Source organism: Balaenoptera borealis (genome assembly GCF_965194805.1).
Source record: "Balaenoptera borealis genome assembly, chromosome: 17".
Lineage (NCBI taxonomy): Eukaryota > Metazoa > Chordata > Mammalia > Artiodactyla > Balaenopteridae > Balaenoptera > Balaenoptera borealis.
Genome location: NC_138876.1, coordinates 76,180,068 through 76,204,695, shown reverse-complemented (window position 1 = coordinate 76,204,695; position 24,628 = coordinate 76,180,068). Strand labels below are relative to the sequence as shown.

The 24,628-nt window shown below is 37.8% G+C and overlaps 1 long non-coding RNA gene across 1 annotated transcript in view; it reads right to left on the bottom strand.

Annotated features, from left to right (window-relative positions):
* Positions 1–24,628, bottom strand: part of LOC309615292 — a 46,739-nt gene extending 22,111 nt beyond the window's left edge. Inside the window, exon 1 of the long non-coding RNA XR_014236707.1 lies at positions 1–24,628. This exon is cut by the window's left edge and continues 20,164 nt beyond it. This is a non-coding gene — a long non-coding RNA (uncharacterized lncRNA).

The following is a 24,628-nucleotide window of genomic DNA, read 5'->3' as shown; positions in this document are numbered from 1 at the left end:
TAAAATTAGCACACAAAGGTAAATAGCCTTCACAAACACAAATTGATACCAGTTAGAAGATATATTGAAAGAGAAAAACCCACTTACAGTAACAAAAATAAAAGACACTTAGATATAAAATTTAAAGAGAAAACTTCAAAACTGTCCTGAAGCTGAGAGAGAGACGGAGAGAGAGAGAGACCTCAGAACAAAAAGAAAGACATTACCTCTTCTTGGATAGGGCAATTTAGCATCATAAATATATGCCAGTTCCCCCGCAAGTTATTATACTAAATCAGTGCAATCCTAAGAAAATCACCAACTTTTCTTTTTCCTGGAGGTACATGAATTCGTTCTAAAGCACATGTAGAAAAACGTCCAAAAGTGCCTAGGAAAATCCTCAACAGTAAGAATAGCAGGGATTACTCCCACTAGATACTAAAACTATAAAGATCAATAATTAAAACAGCATGGTTCAGGTATGCAAATAGATAAGCCAATAGGAAAGGGAATTCGCAAATTTAAACTGGAACATCTTGTAACATAAAACAAGGAAGTATTCAAAAACAAATAAGACAGATCAAAACAACAAAGCCAGCTTGCAAGGGCTCCCACTGGCTAATTTTTCTAGTGATTTGAGCATAATAATGAATAATGATCCTAATGGATGAGTCCATAAGGATATTAAAAGGGCGAGGAAGAGGTTAAGGAAAGATCTTCTTTACATAAGAATGGCAACTAATAAACTCAGAAGAATAGAATATGAAAACTGCCATTTTCCAAATCAACTGTAATAATTTACTTAGGTAAGGCTAAGGCTAATTTAGTGGATGTTAAAACCATTATGTGACATAGATTAAGGAACATGATATTTATATGTTCTCAATGTATTATCCCACATTTGAATCATTAGAAAAAATACTTTTACATTGAAGAGCTCTGATAAAGATAGTAGACACATACAAACCTAGAGAACAATCTCAGATTGAAGTGACAGATGTCACTTTAAGCAATTGATCAAACTTAGTATCATCAGTAATTAGGTGACCAATAATTAGATTTCCCAGTTTCCCTGCAACATACCCAGTTTTCACCTGATGTCTTACAGTACTTATTAATGATACCACTTTTTTCTCTCAAAAGTGTCCCAGTTTAAATGATAAATTATAGGGTCACTCTTCTGATAATATGCCTCTTGATGTGATGCAATCAAGATTACACTTATATAGTATCCTTGCCAAAATGTTTAACCTGTATTTAATCAGGAGAAAACAATCAGACAAATTTAAAAATATGGGGAATTTTACAAGACAAGTGCTCTCGAAACTTTTTAAAAATGTCAGTATTATCAAAGAAAAAGAATCTTTGGGTATGCTAATTGTATTATGGGTGGGTAGTAGAATATCCTTTTTTTATATATAAATTTATTTTATTTATTTTTATTTTTGGCTGTGTTGGGTCTTCGTTGCTGCACTCGGGCTTTCTCTAGTTGCAGTGAGTGGGGGTTTCTCTTCGTTATGGTGTGCAGTCTTCTCATTGCTGTGGCTTCTCTTGTTGCGGAGCACGAGCTCTAGGTGCACAGGCTTCAGTAGTTGTGGCATGCAGGCTCAGTAGTTGTGGCACACGTGCTTAGTTGCTCCGCAGCATGTGGTATCTTCCTGGACCAGGGTTTGAACCTGTGTCCCCTGCATTGGCAGGCGGATTCTTGACCACTGTGCCACCAGGGAAGCCCCAAGAATATCCTTAGGAGATTCTTAGGAGATAAATGCTGATATATTTAGAGAGCATAGAGTTGGGTTTTGCTTTTTTAATCCCATTTAACGATTTCCATCTTTAAATTGGAGTATTTAGACCATTTACATTTAATATAATTACCAAGATATTTGGGTTTAAATCTATCACCTTCTTTGCTTTTTTTCTATTTGCCCCCTCTACTCTTTGTTCTCTTATTCGCATTTCCCTCTTGATTTTTTGAATGAGTACTTTTTTTTCATGTTCTATTTTATCCCGTCTTGATTTAATAGTCAAATGTCTTTGTTTATTTGTTTTACTGGTTGCTCTAGGGTTTACAATATGCATATTTAACTTATCACAGACTGCCTTCAAATGTTATACCACTTTGTGTATAATGTATACTTCCATCTCTCCCCTTCCATCTTTTGTCCTAGTGTAATTAACCTCACAGTATATTATTATTTTTGCTTCAAACAATTAAGGACATTTTAAAGAGATGAAAATGGAGGAAAAAAGTCTTTTATATTTTCTTACACATATACTATTTCTGGTGTTTTTATTCCTTTATAAAAATATGTTTCCACTTGATACCATTTTCCTTCAATCTGAAAATTTTTTCTTTAACACTTCTTGTGCAATCTTCTTCGCAATGAATTCTCTCAGGTTTAGTTTTATTGAAATAGAAAAATTTTTGAAGGCTATTTTTGAGAAATACAGAACTCTAGTTGACAGGTTTTTTTTTTTTTCTTTCAGCACCTTAAAGATGTTGTTCTGTTCCCAACAGTACTGAGAGTCTACTGTTGGAACTGTGGCTTGTTCTGGGTGTCTGAGATACATCAGTGAACAAAGAGACAGCAATCCCTGATATATTGAAGCTTATTTTCTAGGTAGGGGGAGACAGAAAGTAAACAATGCACCTAAATAAATAGTATTTTGGAAGGTAATGGACAAAATACAGCAGGAGGGGAGGGATTTGGAGGACAGCAGAGGTGGTTATAGAGAATAGTGTGTTTAGAGTGGGACTAATTGGGAGGATGCCATTTGAGCAAAGACTTCAAGGAGGTGGGCCATGTGGATATACAGAGGAAGAGGGTTGCACACAGAAGGAATAGCCAGAGCAAAGGCCCTAAGGCAAGGACATATCAGGTGCGTTCCAGAAACAAAAGGCTCAGCCTAGCTGCAGTATAGGGAGCAAGGGGGCCAGTAGTAAGAGATAAAGGCCAAATGCAAGAGGGAGACAGACTGGGGGTGGTGGGGGACTCTTTAGGCCTTTGTAAGACACTTGTCTCTTACTGTCAGAGAAATAAGGAGCCATTAGACGGTTTTGAGCTGCGGAGTGATGTGATCTGGCCTATACTTTAAAAGGATCAATCTGACTTCAGTACTAACTGTGGAGAGGCAGGGTGAAAACAGAGATGCCAGGTGGAAGGCTGGAGTAACCAACAAAGGAGAGATGGCAGTGGATTGGAACAGGATGGTAGCAGCAAAAGTCAAGCACTGGATATATTTTAAATGTAGAACCAATAAGATTTTCTGCAAAAACTGAATATGGGTTGTAAATGAACAGCTCAAAGGATGGACTTGTCATTAACTGGGATGGAAATGACTGTGGGCAGAAGACATCTTGGGGAGAAGATAAGGAACATTTTGGACATGGTAAGTTTGTGACATCTCTTAGACATCTGAAAGGTCTAGTAGGGAGGGGGACATACAAGTTTTGAGATATTTGAGCTAGAAACATCCATTTAACAGTCATCAGCAGCATAGAGATGGTCTTTAAAGCCACAGATCTGGAAGAGAGCAAAAGAGCAAGGCAGACATAGCAAGGAAGAGAACCTGGGACTGAAAGCTGAGGCACTTCAACATTGAGAGCCACAGAGTGGAGGAGAAACTTGCAGACAGAGACAGAGAAAGAAGAGGAACTTGCATACAGAAAGAGGCACCAGATTAGTAGTAGGAAAGACAAGAGAGTGTGGCGTCCTGGAAACCAAGTGAAGAACGTGTATCAAGGGAAGGAATGATCCCATGAATCTGATAAAACCAACCACTGGATTTAGCAACTGGGAGGTCACTGATAGCCTTGAAAAGAGCTGTTTAAGTGAAGTGAGGAGTGTGAAAACCTAATAAGAGAGGATGAGAGAAGAGCATTGGAGATGTCTATGGATTTTGCTGCAAGGGGGAGCAGGAAAATGAAATGTTACCTAGCAGTGGGAGGAGTAGGATAAACAGATTTTTTTAAATGATGGAAGTGGTCCATAAAAGAGGGAAAAATTGATGCTGCAGAAGAGAGAGGGGAGAATTACTGGAGCAAAGTCCCTGAGTAGGGAAAAGGGCTAGGATCTTTTATACTAATGGGAGGATTGGCTTAAAATAAAACATGGATATGTCATCCTTAGCATTAGTCAAGAAGTCTATTAGGTGGGTAAATGTGCTGCTGGGTTATCCATAAACAATATGTAATAAACTTGTGTTTAAAATTTTTTCATAAATGATATAAAATGAATCCTTTTGTCACTTTTTTTTGATCCTAACCTGAAGTTTGGGGAATTTGTGCACATTGACTCACTACAGACCTGGTTTGTTCAATTTATACTCACTGTACTGTGCTACTGTGTGCTGTACCCGATGTGCAAATCTATACACTGGTCCATGGCATAAATAGACACCAATGTATTATATAACACCCTATTGACAGAACAATTAGCTATTATAATCAATGCAGCAATGTACATTTCCCCTTCTATAACACATAGGCAATAGTTCTCTCAAGTATATAAGTAAAATTACATTGCAAGGCTATACCATGTATATGCACAGCTCAAACTCTACTAGATATTGCCAAACTGCTACTAAAATGTAAACTGGAGCACCATTTTATACATCAAATAATTATAAATTATGTAAGCATCCCGAAACAACAAAATTAAAGTTTTACACATTCATAGGATATAATATCATGTAACCATTATAAATGTTTTTAGATAGCAGTTAATTAGGAGAAATGCTTATTTCATAACTTCCCGTTTAAAATGCAAAAAAAGGAAGGAACACCATAATGTATACTATGGAAAGACTGATTTTTTAATGTGCCTCTGCATAGAAAAATAACTGAAAGGAAATACTGTCCATATTTTAACAGTCATTTTTATCTGGATGATGAGATAATGTGTAGAAATTTTTTTCTTATATTTACTTTTCTGGGTATTCTAAATTTTCTACACAAACTTGTATTCCTCTGAGTAAAAACTAAAATATTTGCATTTTCGTAATTAAAATAACTTGACCATAAACATTGAATTCTTTTTTAAAAAATACAAACTAAGGTCTATGATAAGGAAAGCTTCTATAAAAGTTATTTTTGAAAAGTTTCATTGGTTTCATCACCCGCTTGCTTCCACTGCCTTAGAGCACTGACCACCGTACTAAGTGACTAGAACTCAGCCAGTCAACCTCACAATTTTAGAGTATTAGTATCATCCACATTTTACCTAAGAATAAAAATGCAGTTTTCTCTTCCAGGATATAAACACCATCTACCTCAGGCCACAGTTGTTCAACTGCTAAGTCTTTCTGTAGCAACTGATTCCCTACCATGTCCAAACATTCAGGTAACAAAAATTATGTCACCCTGGTAAACACTCCAGTGCTTCACTAGAAAATGGAAGCTGGTCAAAATACGGTTGATTCAAGTGGACTTTGTGAAATTCCTGGATGCTAATGCTGTCCCATCTGACCTTGTCAGGGCTCTTTTCTTCAGAATCGAAGTAATGGGATTTTTATTCTGTCCTCGAGAACAAAATAACACCTAAATATGAAACGATACCAGGGAATAGGTATATTTCAGCTGTTTGAATATCTCTATTCAGAAGTATTCTACCCTTTAGTTTCTTATGGAAATGTCGTATCAATTCACCATCTACAAAAAAAGAAAAAAATAGTACTACTGGTATCTCAATTCTACCTTTGATACATAGAATTTAAACTATTTTTAAAATCGTCTTTACTTTGTCTGGCAATTTTCTCCCTTCACCTTTATTTCCCAACTTCCATGAGATAATCGAAAGAAACCTCCCTATTTGTATGGAAACATTTACATACAATCTTGAAGTAAACAAGAAGGTCACAAAATCTATTTCCATTAGTGCAAGAAACAAAGCAGGGCTTTCAACCTAGAAATGTCAGGCACCATTACTTTCTGTATGGTATGAAAATGCTACATCTATTGATGTCAAACATAGCAATACGTCTATCTACATGTGAACATTGATGATTGTGGGATGCTTCAACAGACTCCTGGCAAGCCACAGATAGAAATTGTTTTCATAAATGGCCAGCATAAAAACCAGTGGAAGATGGACTTTTTTGCAACAAAAGTCATCTAAACTGACTTTTAAAAATTTACCAGTGAGCTTGCATTTATCATTAGAATATTTTGCAAAGAGCCTGTGATAAGTGGATGATTACTTAGTTTCAGTAATGGCAAATTGCATCATTATGGGTTTCATTGCAGGTATGTGTGTGTTATAATATATATTTTATTTCTACATGACAACAGATATATGTAGCACAATAAAAGTGCCCAGATACAAGACTAAATCCTTGTTGGTTATCATAGCAGGAATTCTCTTTATAAAGATAAAACTATATAGAATGAGTACTAGCAATATAAAAATATACACTGAAAAATTTAAAGGTCATATTTTCGGCTGCCTTCCATACAGCCTGTTGGTAATTTCAGCTTCTGCCTGAAACATCCATTACATATGCAGCATATTAGTTACATCTGAATGAAAGAAAAACATAAATAAGGTACTTTAAAGCATCACTAATAAACACAAATAAGCAATTTAAGTACTGAACTCAACCTGAGAGATAAACTTATCTTTGGGTTTTCCAAGATTTCTAAATGAGTATGAAAAATACCGTCCAGTCTCTGTGCAATCAGAGATACAATGCAATCTTTTCTCAACTATCCAGATCCCAGGCCTTGGTCTTTCCGAATCTCAGCCAAAAAAATAGCTCTCCTAGACACTCCAAAGTTGGGTGTCTAGGAGAGCTAGTTCAAATTCAGGACTGTCACTCTGCTTTTTGTCTCTCCTGGCAATTCGTTACCTCCTATGGAGGCCTACCTCTCCCACACAGGACTTCCTACATTGCTCTTCCACATGGCTTCCTACAACTCCCGGCCTCCAAGAAGGATTACTATTCTTTTATTAACTCTAATTTTTTTGAAAAATGGGGGAAGACTGATTTGGGTCAGTTTGGGTCATATATGCCTATTCCCAAACCAACGCCTATAGCTGCGGGATTAGGTACCACAGTTATCCAAACCTGCCTACTCTTCACCCAGTCACTGTGGCTGGGAAGAAGAGGTTCTGTTAAAAGATGGCAGCATCTAAATCTCATTGTAAGGAATTTGGGAAGGTCACTTTCCTAACGAGAGGGTGAGTGGTTTTATCAGAGGCTGGGAGGGGTGCTGGCACCTAACAACATATTTCACTAGACAAATACATCCCTGCCAACTTCAACTCATCCAAAGAAATGTTCTTACTCTATGCCGAATTACATTTCCTTCTGATTAGTCAGGCTTTTAAGAAGGTAAAAAAATTGGAAAATATCTAAAATTCATTGAACACAAATTAGTCTTGCCTAGGCAACTTTTATAGGACCAGTTTTCATGGAGTCCAATTTAAACTGAGTCAGATCATAATTATTTGGTCTAGAAAAATATAAATCTCATATCTGCCCTGCTCCTTAATCTTATTTACTTCAATTTTCTTCTTTATCCATCTATTTCAACAAATCTCATTCTCACAGTTACTTTGAAAATGTAAAAATTATAGATGCATTAGATACTCTATGTTTCAGAGACATTACTAATAAATGTGTCTATTTTGAAAAAAGTAAACTGTCTATGATTTCAGGGATGTTTACTCCCATTTGTTGCAAACACGTTTGATGAATATAATTGCCACCATGACCATAAGTCTTAATCATAAAATGATTGTTTATAGCTGTGAAACTCATCCTCTTAAACTGAATTGTAGATTTTTCATTTTAAATATACTCTACACTGAAAAATTTTGCAACACGGTCGTGACCAAAAAGTCAATAGGTCTTATTGTTTTTCAGGTGAGGAAGATGGTGAGATAAAAATAAGTGGAATCTAAAAAAAAAAAAAAAAAAAAAAGTTCTGAAGAACCTAGGGGCAGGACAGGAATAAAGACGCAGATGTAGTGAATGGACTTGAGGACACAGGGAGGGGGAAGGGTAAGCTGGGACAAAGTGAAAGAGTGGCATGGGCATATATACACTACCAAATGTAAAATAGATAGCTAGTGGGAAGCAGCCGCATAGCACAGGGAGATCAGCTCGGTGCTTTGTGTCCACCTAGAGGGGTGGGATAGGGAGGGAGGGTGGGAGGGAGACGCAAGAGGGAGGAGATATGGGATATGTGTATATGTATAGCTGATTCACTTTGTTATACAGCAGAAACTAACACACCACTGTAAAGCAATTATACTCCAATAAAGATGTTAAAAAAAAGAGAGAGAGAAAGAAATATAGTATTGATGGACACCTTGCTAAGTAAAAGACTAAATTTGGTTCCTGTTTAGAAGCTTAAACAGTCGTCAACCAGCAAGACTCAGAACTAGCAAGTATTGGTTAAACACCTTCTTGAAACAAATAAAAGGAAAAATAAGAAAGTCACAGTTTATTTTGCAGCTGGTTTTCTTGTTTGCTCACTGCATCAAGGGAGTTTTTTAAATTATGTTTTTGAATAGCAAGTGCTCATTTGCACACATCTCTAACCTTAATCTTCTGATTTTCTGATTTTCTCAGAGACAAATCGAGCTAGCTGGGAACATCTGTGAACACAGGAGTGGAAACCTCACTTTCAACATCAGAGGCCAGCTTTCCTCCCATTACAACCATATCTCGGGATCAAGGTCATGTGGGAAACCTAGCAGGTGGGACTCTTCCTCTCTGATCAACTCACTTTGTTTTTCTATTTTTATGCTCTCTGAAACACTGTGTAACTAACTTTCCTAATGGTTCTAAAGCTACCAAGTAAATATATTTAATGAACTCCTATCCATGTTGATAGAGAGGAAATATGATGACTATCAGATTTGTTCCTAAGACACGCACCAACACTAACAGGTTATTGGCAAGAGAATCAGTCTACTGCATTACAGATGCTAAGCCCGTTTTGACCACCCCCTCCAGCTTCTTAAAGGAATGACAGTGATGGAGTAGCAGCAAGCTGCTGCCGGCATCCCTGAGAAGTCCAGAGTCATCTCTTACCCTGTGTAAAGGCATGACACTATGTGACCATGGTCCCAACCCTACATGCTCCTGCTGAAAGTGCAAGCTGAAAGTGCAAGCAGATAAGATCAAACTAAATCTTGGGTCAACCAGCAAACATTTCTTGAATACCTGTCATGTGCCAGAACTGATCTAGGCATTTTCAAGGCAATTGTTGCAAAACTCTCCTACAGCCATCCATCTCATTCAAAGTGAATGCCAAACTCCTAACAGGGACCTAGAAGGGCCCCCGGGATCTTTCCTCCACCTCACCCCACTCCAGCTGCAGTGATGTCCTTCCTGTTTGTCCCACACGCCTTGCGTGATTCCACCTTAGAACCCTGGCACACATGGTTCCCTCCCCTTGGAAAGCTCTTACCCCAGATATGTACATGGCTTGGCCCTTCCTTTCTTCCTTCTGGTCTTTGCCCAGCTATAACTTCAGTGACATCTTCCCTACCATATTTCTAAATTTGTAGCACCCTATGTATGTGCTATAAATTTAGAAATTCCTCATCCTTTTCCCCACTATATTTTCTTCCTTAGTTCTTGTCAATCTCTTACATTATATTGATATATATTCTACCCATTATTGTCTGTCTCTATCATTAGACAATAAGCTTTAGGCAACTAGAGAATTGGGGGTTTTTGTTCACTGCCAAGCTCCCAAAAGAGTGCCTTGCAGATAACAGTCACTCAATAAATATTTTTGAATTAACCAAAAGGTTCCAGAATCTGTAAATGGAAGAGCCGCTTGTTATCTCCAGATTTCTAGTCTAGGACTCATTCCTCTCTGGCACAGCTACCTGAGAGGTATATACAACCCAAAGCCAAGGTGGGGTGGGGTGAAGACAAATGTTGGAAATGGGCATTGGGGGGAGTATCCACGTCCTCAGGAGTAGGTGGGCCCCGGGGGATACACATCATGTGACAAGTTGGATGCATGTGGCTCCCGCACTCAGACTCAGATCCTGTGCTTATTGGCAAGTGGCTGAAAAATGTTTAGGGTTGCTATCTTATAAATTAAAAATAATTTCAAACTATAAATATGCCCTTCTCTGATTAGTAAATAACAACTTACAATCTAGGATTGCTCCCATGGAAAAGGAACTGCTTGCTTCTCATCTACCTTGTGTAGTATGAACTCCACTACAGTATGAAATGAATGCTTGTTTGAGTGACATACTGGTTGCATTAGAATTCTTGTGTTTTCCTGGCACATTACTCTTCTTTGAGTTTCCTACCAACCGAATAATTCCATTGGCAGGATGGGGGAGAGAGAAAGCTGAAATGAATAAAATATTAATCTCACATAGGTGTCAGGTTTCTAAATTTAATATTGTTTTCTAGATCCTACACAACAGATTCATGCAGACGCTAATCAGGTTTTTATCACACTCTTACTGTGTAGTTAATTTTCACAGAGAAGCACTCCACCCAAACAGGTGGACCAGACTTTTTTAGTAAAGCAAGGTTATTTGGTTTAACAGAACCAACTTGCTTTTTTCGGGCCCCTAAATAGTACTTCTCCCTGGTTTATATTTTTCAGGATTAATAAGTCAAGACTCTTTTGCTTGAAAGTGGCAGAAATCCAATCAAACCAGCTTGAGCAAAAGAGGAATTTATTGGCAGACATGTAGCAATGAAAAGATCAAAGTATCGGGAGGGCTTAGGAACAACGGAAAGAGAAATGTGTACCCTCCAAGGCTCTCCATCTCCTGTCTGTGCTTCTCTCCACCTGGATACGTTGTTCTCTCTGGCCTGCTTCTTCCATATATTGAAAATATAGCCCCCAGCTCTTTCTAGTCCCTGACATTTCACAGCCTTGTCACCATCTGGGTGCTCTGTCTTTCCCCTGTTTATGTTTGCAAAACTTCCAGGGGAGGATCCTGATTGGTCTGGTTTGGAAGCCCACTCCTGGATTTCCATCATCTGTGGCCATATTAGAGTCAATAATGAAGTGGCCTCACCATTCAGACTCCATGACTGGGGCGTGTAAAGGAGTATTTCCTACAGGAAGGGGTAGTGCTGTTGCCTCAGACCTCAGGGGAAAGAGGAGGGGCAGGGAAGCTGGCTGGGTGACAAAACAATTCATGTCATGCACACAGGCCTACCTTTCCAAGTCCCATCATGCACTATGTACTCTCTCTTGTTGAACTTTCCCTGCAAATTTCCTACTATACACTAAATTACGTTTCCATTAAAGTACCAGAAAAATGTTTCATCAAAGGCTAGGGTACAGCCCAAAGCCATCCATAAATTGAGTTCCCTTGAAGATCCTCAACAGTTGGTATTTAAATATGTCAATTTTACTTTGAGCTCTTTTAGTTCATTTTTGCCAACACTTACCACAAGTTAACTAGAATGTAGTATCAATACATATGACTGAGTCTAAACTTCTTACTGAAACAAGCTTTTATGTAACTATTCCACTGGGCTGTTTATATCTATGTATTCACTCATGCTCTGTGCTTCTCCGTATACACTAAAACAGATGCAGCAGGTCTCCTGAAGCCTCACCTTGCAAGATGCCAGTATCTTTGTGTCATGTATTCATTCCTCCGGTGTACCTGCAAGAGGCTGATAGTCACCACTGTTGAGGTTGATAATCACGACATCTTTGGAATATCACAGGCTTCTAGAGATTGGCCACTGCCTTAGGATCGTCTTCCTTTATGACTTAAGTGGACAATATTTGATCCAGGAAAACTGAGGAGACACGCGAAGTTGTATTTATCTTTCACCAGAAAAAAGTCACAAAGTAAACTACATTCGCATATACTTTCACACACACACACCCCTACCTCTCTCTGTGCCTCACAGTAGCTACATGAAGGAATTTCAGATCAGCTTAGAAGAAAATTACTGTTTCTAAACAGAAGCTTTGAGAACTTTTCTTTCAGATTAAAAAAAAGAAGTCTATGAGCATGCCCAGCTTCTGATAAAGCATTCTATTCAATGACATGGTTCACCTTACCCCAGTATATATGAGAAAAATCGGACTCCAACAATAGCTACAGATTTATAGAAGGTGGTGTAATGCACCAACTGAAAAATTGCACTTGCTGTGCTACAAATGACTACTCTTCAGAATACAGTAACTTTCCAAATAATAGCTACAGAACAAAGCAAGGAAAATTCCATCTGTTAATCAATACCCGAGGAATGCATTCTGTTTCCATCTTAACCACAGAAATTCCTCTCTTCAGAGGAGACAGACACAGCCACAGTCATCGGTGAACCCAACATTATTCACCAGTATTCACTGTTTGTCTTTCATTAACCTCTAGATGTGACACATTTGCTAGGAATGGTACAAAAGAAAGTCTTACACAGTTCCCACACCATGGGCTTACAATCAAAAAGAAACAGTGAAGAGATACTCAGTGAGAGACACACACACACACACACACACACAAAGAGGTAAAAAATGGCAAAGGGAGATGAGAAATTCAAAAAGGAAATTTAAACCATGAAGGAAAGGGTCATTAAAATTTGAATTCCTATTTGGGTTTAAATTACCATCAAATATTAGAAAGCAGCTCAAATATTCAGGAAATATAATATTCCAGCGAATCAAAAAAAGGGAGGAAAAATAAAAGGAACTGTAAATCCCTTCAGGTCAGAGGCAATGGTTTATCCCTCTTTTTATTCTCCACAGTCCCTAACAGAGGGTAAGAACACAAAATACATACATCAGCACCTCCAAACTCCAATCAGAAATCTGTTTGACACAATGATTAGCATCACTAGATAGAATAAGTAAAATACCACTGACAAGATGATTCTGCTTTACGTATCACTATACTGCACAGTTTTAAAGATACCTCATTTAAGTCCCACCACAACCCTGTAACTCACAACATATCTCCAGAGAAGAAAACTGAAGAGAAGGAACTTTACTCAGATCACAACGAATAAGAAGACTTAGGAATGGAACCAAGGAGACCGTTCATTGTCTCTTTCAGAATTAATCAACAGATAGCCATTTAGCACTTACAGAAATCAAAGAAATGTAATCAAATCAAAGAAATGTAAGTACTAACCACCTTTGAATGCTGAATCCTTGACAATATCATCAAGCTGACCCGAGGATAAGGCAAGTAGAGATGTTTGCTCACCATAGTACAGCAGAACACTACCGGGGCAAAGTGTAACCAGCATGTTGGAGGGAACAGGAAAGTCAGGACATGTATGAGGTTTGGGAATCTAATTTAAGACCGATACTTCAGTGTGAGGGCTTGGCGGGAATTAGGTAAAGATCACAATATAATAGTTTAGGATCGCTGGACAAAGCAAGGAGAGCACGTTTGTGCACAAGCAGAAGAGTCTTGGGGGGTCAACAGTCATTTGATGCTATTTATTCAATAATTGAACAACGGGATGTTCATTTAAATGAAGTTTTCAGAAATAGATTCACAGACATAGAAAACAAACTTATGGTTACCAAAAAGGAAAGGGGGTAGGGGATATATTAGGAGTTTGGAATTAACAGATACACACGACTATATATAAAATAGGTAACCAACAAGGACCTACTGTATAGCACAGGTAACTAAATTCAATATCTTTCAATAATCTATAATGGAAAAGAATCTGAAAAAGAATAGACTACATATGTAAATATATGTATAACTGAATCACTTTGTCATACACCTGAAACGAACACAACATTGTAAATCAACTATACTTCAATGAAATAAAAATAAATGGAGTTTTCCACAAAGTTCCTGATGTGAACAATGAAATTATTTTATCTCCCTGGACAAGAGTTTTCTAGAATAGTAAAGTCATGTTGACAAAAACAATGGAATAATAAAGTTAAGTTAGTGAGACAGCCAAATAGTACTATCATGTTAACACAGATGGCAAGCTGTGTGAGTATGGATGGTTTTGATTCTTACCACCAAAGTAGTGTTATACATATAGTGGAAAGAATTCTTTGGAGTCATCCAGGCTTAGGTTTGGAAAAAACTTTCCCTATACTGGCTTCCACTTAGCTGTGGACTAAGCCAAGTTATTTAACCTCTTTGAATACCACCACACAATGTAATCTTATTTAAGATGCTTTGTAGAAAAATGCAATTCATCAGAGCCTAGGAAAGGAAGAAAAACAACAAAAACCAGGAGTATTTTGAGACAAAGATGGAATACAAAAGTAGATCTAATTGCATACTTTGGTGAAAAGCATGATAAAGGGAAACATCTTTATCAATAGCTACAAATCTCCAAAATGTCCATACCTTTAATTTTTGTTCCCATTGAGTATCATTTTTAATGAAATGGGATGAAAAATAATCCTCTACCTATGATCAAAATGAAGGAGAGGGTAAGGCGATCCCTCACAATTTGTTGATAAACAACTTTTGCCCTGCTTAGCAAGATTAACATTTTAATTCAAACATTGGAATTAATTACAATCATAATAAGTACCACTTAAGTTCTATTAGTGTACTGACCTTCTAAACTGTTGAAATGTCAGCTAGCCCCAGGCATTAAAAAATATGCACTCACTCCATCCTTTAAAATTTTGATTGAGCTAATACAAAATTCCCTTATTCATAAGTACGGATTTTCTGATTGCTTTAAATGTGGAAAATACACGGCAGATCAAATACAAATGCCATGATTACCAACTGAAACATGAGACACTTAGAAATATAAAATGACCAAGTTAATGAAAAGTGTGCAAGGAAATAAAGACATTTATTTTTTTATGTTAAAACATTTATGTTTTGAGTGACAAAAACAATGTAAAGAAAAATATAAGGAAGCTAGTTATTTGATCATTGAAATGGTATAACTTCACACACACACACACACACACAAATTGAACACAAAAAAAAACCCTGCCTTACTTTGGCAAAGGGAGAAAAAGCAATAAATAAAACAGTTTTGCACTGTGTGGCAGCCTATCACCAAATCTGAATCAGAAAGCAATTGGGAATAGGAACTTTAGAAAATTAAGCTCTATTACCTCTGAGAAAACTAAAAGGTTAGACACAGAGACTCACTGGATTGACTTTGGCAAAACTCACATACTTTGTCATGACAATAAAGTTATTAAAACTGAAGCTGAAATTGGAATTGAAATAGTGCAGACACCAAGAACCAGAAAAACATTACAGAAACTAAGGAGCCAAAATTTTCCCTAGAGGAGGTAGAATTGAAAGTCATTGCTGTAATGAAACATGAAGAGACTATATTTGGGGATATGTCAAAGAACATTTTTATTTAAAAAAAAAAAGTCTTAAAGACTGTTTAGAAGAATAAAAATATCAATTTACTGGAAAGAGATATTCCCTGGATAACCAGAACATGTTTTTCAGGGCAATCAAGTGTTGATTAGGCTTAAAGAGTAAGAGGTGAACACGTAATTACCAATCTGAGTAAAGTGTTTTAAAAATTAAGTCAAACCAAATTTCAAGGGAACTGAGGGTGTTAATTCACTTCACATACTGTTTAAAAGAAAATACAATCATTTTCTCCCCCTGGAACTAGTTTCGTTCAGGGCCAGGTCTATGGTAGCACTGCTGCTGCCCATCTGCGTGACCTGAGCCAAAGAAAAACCAAAATCCGCCTGGCAAACTAGAGCCCTGCTACCTGCCATCACTTCACTCCTTCTCTTTGGCTCACAATTATTCTCCTGAGGTTTACTGAATAAATTCCATCACTTTATGGTTTTGGGAGGACATCTGAGGTCATCTTATATATGTAACTCCAGCCAAAGAGTTGACTGTGGAAACTGAGGAATGTTGAAAGTAAGACCAGTTATCTCAGTGTGTAGTTGTTCTCATCTGCAGTGATTAAAAATCTGAGCATTTTATGCCCTGGGACATGGTGCTAACCCCCATACTCTAGCAATCTCTCCTCTTGAAGATGACTGTCACACTCTTTCCTCTCTTTTCAAATCCCCAACACAGAACATGCTTCAGAGCATTTCCAGATGTTTTAATGGGCTGTGGTCAAGTTCTCTCTAATGCAATGAAGAGTACTTTTCTACCCAGACTTTTCTATCCAGGCCAATTTATGGAAGGCAATTTGACTACCATCACTGTGTCATCAGACAATGGCAATGTGTTACCGTCCCTCTGGAGAAAGCAATTTGCAAGAACTCTATCACTGTTACTTAGAAAGCAGAGTCTTCACGGTGGTTTTTACAAAGGTACCACTCTACTGGGCTTACCTAGAAATGGTTTGAAGGTCTAACTCATCACTGGCTAACAGCCGGAAACACAGTGGTAGTCAAATAGAGATCTCAGACATCTCTATAAACACACCCTGAAAGCTCTGGTCACCTCTTAGGATATCATCACAATACATTTACTTCAGCATAAGGATCATGAGAATTGGTTGTAGTAAATTAAATCTGTAGCATCAAATTGTAAGGACTCCTATATCAGATAAATCTCTAAATCTTTAAAAGCAAAGTAAAGATTATTTAAAATTACCATTTCTCTGGCAGATTTTCTAAATTAAACACAGGTGCAAGGATATAATATATATATATACATTTATACAGATATATACATATATACATATGAAATCAAAAATATGTCAAGAGAAACTATTTTCTTGGCAATTGAACATAAAGAATTCATTCTGAAAATTATATCTGTAGAAAGTAAAATTGTGTCCGATGCAAACAGCATAAGTGAAATCTTGTGAACTGCTTTCTAAATTGTACATATAGAAAAACGAAGCAGACAGGCATGGGATTATTCCTAGCAAGCTAAATGTACAACCATCAGGAATAAATGAGGATAGGAACAGAAATATAGCACATAAATACATACAATAAAGCCATACAAAAAAGTAGCTTTAGGTAAACCAAATTACATGGTAATAAAATTGAATTCTACTGTTAAGAAAAAGTTCTCTCCTAAATTGGCAGCAATAAATTCAAGGAGAAGCAGAAGAAACTCCAAGCGGAGGTACCTAACGTCAGATCTTTGACAAATGTAAGTGATTCAGTTAAAAATATTTAATATTTATTGACTAGCCCCAATTTTAGGTATTTGGGAAGACAAAATAGATACCATTTTAAAGTGCAGGCTCCCAACCCTCAGGGCTTTATCCACATGGAAATATTTAAAAATCTCTGTATCAGGAGATGGAATTGGCTTTACTTATTTTCACCTTTATTTCTAACTTATTCTCAAGCTATTCTTTTCTCCCATATTGAAAAGAAATTTCTAGGAAAAAACCTACTGACAATGTTAGCAAGTCAGCATTCCAAAGATCTACCTCATCTTTAACACTTTTTATAATGCACAGTATATCGGAATATACTCAATACTCAAATCAGTATTTTTGACGATACCATTTGAGAAATTGTAGTATAAGTCTCCAGGAGTTGGCCTGGTGTCACAGACATCACCATGTGAGTGTTATGACAGTAGTGCCAAATTTTTCAATGCACTTAACACTCCACAAGGCCGATCACATATCTTTTCCTTAGAAATGTAAGCAACTAATGTGCACTAAGCTGCTTCTTTACCCTGAGATTAAGGAACCTTCTCTTTTTTAATTGCAAGTTTGGGGATTCTACTTATTCTTTGGTATTCTCTCCGTTAGGTTGCAAGTCAGTGAAAAGTATAAAACTTAAAAGCAAGAACAGCCAAGTTGGCATTGTGAAAGCAAGAGCCACTCACTCTGCTGCTTGATAGAAGCAGGATATTAATACAGAGCTGTCTACACAACTATTGCTGTGAAAGCAACCAATCCGAAGAAAAAAATAAACTCAGAGAAAACTTCCAATTGCTGTTCTCATTCATATCCACTAGGGTGAAGATCCATTAGGTAAATGGACCATTGTTTTTCTCTGTCTCCAGAAATAGCCTCCTGGGAACCAAAAGAGAAAGAGAGATGCATGAAGCAGCTGATGAGTTGTACGGCTCATAGCAAGTGCCACCTCAGCCCAGATGGTGAATTCTCAGGCTTCTTGGATGACTTTCGCAGAGCAGGGAACCAAGAGCAACAAATGAGAGCAACTTTAGAGACTGAGAAGGACCCAGAAGCTGGAATACTGAGCCTTAGCCCATCGCTAAAGTGATGCTGGACCAATAGCCAATTCAGATGGGAGGCAATTCACCCGACCAAGATGCAAACCAATGAGTAAACAACACGTTCCAGTCATTTTGTAAGAGACTGATAAGCACCCATGAGAGAATTTACACCTTTATGAGAAGCAATGAAGGAACTCTTTCTGTAAGCAAACAGGAGATATTGCAAGCAATGCTATGACAGCGATAGCAAGAGAAAAACAATGTGTAACCAGATCAAATGCAATAATGTATGAAAGCATTTATTACATTCGCCTAGAACCTCGTATATAATTAGCAAATGTGGTTATCTGTTTCCACAGCAAGATGAAAAATATAATTGAAAGTTGACATGAGTGGAAGGACAGTATTTCCACCCCTACTCTTCTGCCATTACTGTTCTATCCATTTAAATCTTGCTTTTAAAACAAAATCCTAGAAGAAATATATGCTTTCCTCATGACTCTTTCACAGCTCACTTTGCATCAGATTAAAAACCCGTTGCCAAGCATGATGAAGTCCTAGAAAATAAGCCAGTCCCAGACAGATCCTACCGAAGTTGACACAAACCAAGTGAGACTCTGGATTATCGTGGATGTAACATGATGATCATTCATTTGCTCACTCATTCATTTATTCAGCGGCACACCTTTATTGCATACTCATGGCTGGCTAGTGGAATCTGAAAAGTAGGAACATGAGGCACATAATGAGATAATATATGTTAAAATCCTTTGAAAAGTATAAAATGCCATAGAAATGACACAGTTGATGATGATGCAATCATAGCCTACTGGGGAAAAGGCAACACAGTCTCTCTAAATAAAGGAAAATCATGTCTGTCTATTAAGTATAGAAAAGGGATCATTTATTCTCATAACCTATTTAGATTTTGAATAGCTAGTGAAGAGATTCTGTAGAAAGTCAATTTTTCAGATTCAAATCAGTCAACATAAGATGATGAGAAATGCTTTGTTTGAGTGAGAAACAGGTAAAAAAAAAAAAACACAGTTCTTGGTATAGAGAAGCATTAATTAGAATAATCTTATTTAGCAATTTTATAAATCACTCAGAAGATTTCAGAGTGAAGTCTTCCTGTTTGCAGACAACTCTCAACTTCCAGACAACTAAATAACAAGCTGTCTGGCATGAATTAGATCTTGTGAGGCTGTAGCATGAAAATCGGCAAATACGTTTAATTATTAGAAAGGAAAGGGGGTGTATAAGGAGAAAAATCATGGAACAATAGTTTTGAGAGGATGAGTTCCAGTGAAAAAACAGAAAAGAACCTATAGTGACGTTATTGTCTTTGCCCGTTTGTGCATGAACTTGGTCTTGGGTCTTCAGACTATTCTTCCTTCAATTGAGTTATGTACATCGTTGTTTTGACAGGTGTTGTCAAGATGTTTTAAAATGTTTTCAGTTAGCCATCAAAATGAAAGGTTATTGTGAACACAGAAAGATGTGAAAACAAAGGAAGAATTCTGGGTTGGATACTAGTGGAGCAAATATGTCCAGTTGGAGGAATGACTACAAATGCATGTTTTCTGTGAAAGCAACAACAAAAAGCATTTTGCAACATAAGAAAGCTCACAAATGGCTGATGCTGGGATAAATTTTGTTACTGAGGAAGTGCAAAAAGCTGGCCAATCGCCGTGACTAAGGGCAGCAAACATTACCCAATCCCTTCAAATACGAGAAAGAAGTTTTAATGTAAATATAGGCCGAGGAGGCCTAATTTTGCATTCTCCAGAGTTATGAATAAGACACCCAGTCTTCTTTTAATTGCCAGCTCTTTTCCTCTTGGGAAAAAAATGATGTTTCTTATAATCAATAGAATATTAGATCTAGTAAAATGCAGTCGGTGAATATTTGGGGGACAGCATGTGAAAAGTGTCACAAATGTGCAGCGAGAAGGCCAAGGCAGGTGGGCAGAGGCTGCCGGGGGTGAACCAGCAGAGGTCGAGACACATATCCAGCCAGGCAGGGCCACATGGGAGTTTCGTTGCTGTTCTAATCGCGATGGGAAGCCCTGAAATGTTTCCAGTGGAAATGGGGGTTAGGGTGGAGGTAGAGGGAACAGGCTTAACTTATCCAAAGCTCACTCTGGCTGCAGTGTGGAGAAATGGGCCCAGTGGGCCCAAGCAAATGGGGGACAGAAGTCAGCCACAGCGCCCCAAGCCAACGACGGGAGAGCTATGACTTGGGAGGTGAGCAAAGAAGTAGATACTGTCAGGAGATACGTAAAAGTATTTTAATAAGTATGTGTAATCGAGTTTTCTAAACCTCTGTCTTGACCCAGTTGTGAGGTCCTGACTAGAGGCTGGTCAGTTCTCCTTCTTGAGCATCTGGGTAAGTCCACATCCTCAACCTTCTCCCTTATCCGGCCCTCATACTCCAGGCCATTAGTACCCTGCCCTGATTACTCCCAGGCAGGTACAGATGACCACAGGCAGCCCCCATGCTCCAGAGCCCGCTGAAATCACTCAAGCTAGCCAGTCCCAAGCCTGCTGACCCAGCCTCACCTATTTCTTGCTGTGGAAGCCACAGTAAAGACTCTTCCCCCATTTTCCCCTCGCTCCCTGTGCTGTGTTCTCCCAGGGAACCCTGAGCATAACAAACCGTAACACTTTCTAGTGTCCTCTCTCTCCAGGTGCACCTGGCCTCACCATACCTCACTCACGGTAACATGGTTAAAACAGGACAGCCCTGTTAAATCCAAAAGGTAAATTTGAATTTAAGCAAGTCTCAGTTGGTCAAAATATTAGATGATAGGGGAAAAGGAGAGTAGAAATCCAAATGTGGCTCAAGCACTTAGTGACTCAGAGACCAAACTCATCGAAAACTCATAAGGAGAGAACCAGAAATAAAAGTTAGTGTCCTTTCCTACCAAATTTGCAGACAAGTAACAGAATTACTTGATCTGATTCTTGCTTCATTTTATTTCTCCTGTCCATCAGCTGGCAGAGATGCTAAAGAACAATGAACAATTACATGTTCAAAGAGCAAGCAGAGAGGCAAAGAGGAGGAATAAAAGGCCTGTGTAATCTTAACATTAGATAAGTAATATTTGAATAACTGCGCTTTCACTAGAATAATAGCATGGCTCCTGTCCATAACAGGCCCTTGATAAAAGTTTGCTTGAGTGAATAAAAGAACCGACAGGATTCTTTCATTGCAAAGAGTCATTAAATTAATATTAATTATAGGATGGAAAGTTCATATAAAATATATAACTCAAAAATATATTACATTCAAGAAAGTAAGACACGTCCCTTTGACGTGTTCATTTGTTAAGATTCCTAGAGTTGTGTTCACAGTTTAACCCAACTGTCTTTATAGATCTGCATATCTACATATTCATATTTGAATAATTTTGCACATATTCAGTTTAGGATGTATTTATTCAGCCTGATCACACTGCAAAGTCTGAGGTATTCAATGAGTATAATAAAACCAACAACAGCCCATGGAGGATAAAGGCCATATTTCTAAATCTGATTGCAATTCTGAGATATTCTGGTTAGTTCAAAAGAGTTACTTCTGTTGAAAGGGATCCAACTGAGGATTAAGATATTATGACATACGCACTCTTAACAGATAAAAGCAAGAAGAAAGACACCAGCACTAAATAAGAAAGTCAGGATGAATTGCACACCATTCTTTAGGATAGAATTTGGTCTTACCGGTGGGGAATCATCTCTAATGTACAAGGCAAGAGAGGTATAATTTAAGATTCTAAACTAGCGTTTCCATACCTAAAAGAAAATAAAGTCAAAAATGAAGATCCTCTTGCACTGAAAGGAACTCAAAAATGGCAAAATTAGTCACATTTCTTTTCATAACTGGTACCTAAAGGGTTTGTGCAGGAGGCACTCATGACCACATCTAATTATATTGTCAACTTTTAACTTCATCATGAAAGTTAAGATTACACACTCCTGTTGGCTGATATTACAGGTGCGCATCTTTGGTTAGTTCAGTTGAATAGAACGTGCTGCTAATAAGGGCCATGTGGTGGAATCTATTCTTATTCTTTTTTTTTTTTTTTTTTTGCTTTTTTGCCCATTTTCTTTTTTTTTTAATTTTTATTTTATATTGGAGTCTAGTTAATTTACAATGTTGTGTTAGTTTCAGGTGTACAGCAAAGTGATTCAGTTATACACATACATATATCTATTCTTTTTCAGATTCTTTTCCCATGTAGATTATTACAGTATATTGAGTAGAGTTCCCTGTGCTATGCAAGTAGGTCCTTGTGGATTATATATTTTATATATAGTAGTGTGTATATGTTAATCCCAAACCCCAGAATCTATTCTTCTTAAGCCATTGAGCTTTGCTTTGTCCTTGTCACAGACTACAGCCATCCCGTGAAGTCATGCCTCTGGCCATAAGCTAGACTGGCTAAACAGTGTGGATAACAATTATCCCAACTAATTATAAAGCAGCTCAGAGATTATTCCTACTGATAACAGTGGCATCATCTAACATGTGAAAGACAGAGTAACATCGCCATCCATCCCCCAGCCCTCAAGGACACTTTTCAGAAGGTAAATCTGATCAATCTCTGCTTTAACCCTCTGAGAGATTTCCCACTGCTCTTCAGATGATGAAGATGAGGCGACCACAGTCCTCAACCCACACATCCTTGCACAATCTGCTCCTTGGCCTCCTTTTCTGCCATTTCTTCCTGAGTCCATTTGACCCACATATGCTCCTTCCCTTCCCACCCCTAATGGCCCATCTCAGCCACACTGGTCTCTCCATGCTCTGTAAACACACAAAACCCCACTCTATCTTCCGATGTACCTACTTACAGGTCAAAGCATTGTGTGACTCGAGGTTTAACGTTAGTTTCCTGGAGTAGCCTGTAACCCCATGAGAATAGGGACAATGTCAATATCTGTCTCTGCTGCACGTCCAGGACTAAATATAATGGAACTCCAGTGATTTGATAGATATTTAATAAATATTTGTTGAATGACAGAACAACAACAGTTTCTTATGAATAAGCATCATTACTGAAGCCTTGTTCCTCTGTGAGGCATGTCTTCGTGGGTGGCCTTTCAGGGTACCACTTGCAACGTGCAGCAAGGCCAGAAAGACTCTCCTATCAGAATGCTGCCCCGCCTTCTCCTGCCCAGTGTCTCTACACTCTCCTCTTACTGGTCTATATATTCATCATTCACTCCCCCCAAACACACTAACTTTTTCTCACCATCTACCTGTAATTCCTTTCTCTCAGCTTCACTGCCACTCCACTTTCTTCACCTGGATATTTTTTACTTATTCTTCAGGTTTCATATGAAATGTCCTCTCCTTCAGGAAAGCCTTCTTAAACAACTCATGGCCACTTTTAGCTGCTTCTGTACCTTGTTGTATGTACACTTGTTTTTATCACTCATCAAATATTGTGTACTTGAGTTTATTACCAAGTATAATTTTAGCTACTTGAGAGCTGGGAACATACTTTTTTTTTCCCATAGCAGTGCATGGTAACCTTTCAATAATATGTAAATAGCTCTTAATAAAAATTTTTTAAAACATATTGCAAGTTTGTTCTCATAGCCTATTAATACTAAAATATTAAATACTAAAATATTCCTGTAACACAGCATAAAATTTAAATCACTGAATAAAACTGGGTCTATTTTCTAGTGGTGTTTGGTTCTATTTGTGAAGAAGTAACATAAAGACACTATATAGACATTAACACAACCAATCACACCCAGTCAAGCTCATTGAGACCCAGCAGGTGTCAAGATCATCGGTCAGTGGCTGTCAATAATCAAAATTTTATTTCAGTTGGTAAAGATCTAAATGGTTTCTTTCATGTCTGCAAAAATCATAGCAGAGATGCAAGCATGCCACACAAACTGACACACGCCAATAGATAAAATACCCAAGTCAATTCTCAAATGATATTTTTTCGGTTTCCTTATTAAATGTACATAGGAACGATCTGAAGAAACATTTTTCATAGTTTTCCAATAAAACCTAAAGAGCAAAGCTCGTATTTCTGATTATTAGGCCAATTAAAAATGTCTGTGTACAACAAAAGTTAAGGTTATCAGCAAAAACGTTAGCCCACTCCAGAGAATGTTATTTATTTTTCCAAAATGCATGGATTTTAGATGGGTCTAAGAGAAAGTTTTGCTACGACAGCTCAAAAGCATTACTAATAAAAATAGAACTATAGTTATCCTGGGAGATGTGTGGTGAGTGGCGCTTTCATCCTGAATATCTCCTGGGTTATTTGGGTTAAAGTCTTTAGCATAAGAGGCTTCAACATTGACAGGACAAGGAAGTATGTTGTAGGGAGTACAAATGACAGCTCAGGCCCAGCTAATGGAAAAGTCATCCTACTTCCCTTGCTTAAAATTGTTCCTGTCTGGGGACGAGGCAAGATGGCGGAAGAGTAAGACGCGGAGATCACCTTCCTTCCCACAGATACAGTAGAAATACATCTACACGTGGAACTGCTCCTACAGAACACCCACTGAACGCTGGCAGAAAACATCCGACCTCCCAAAAGGCAAGAAACTCCCCCCGTACCTGGG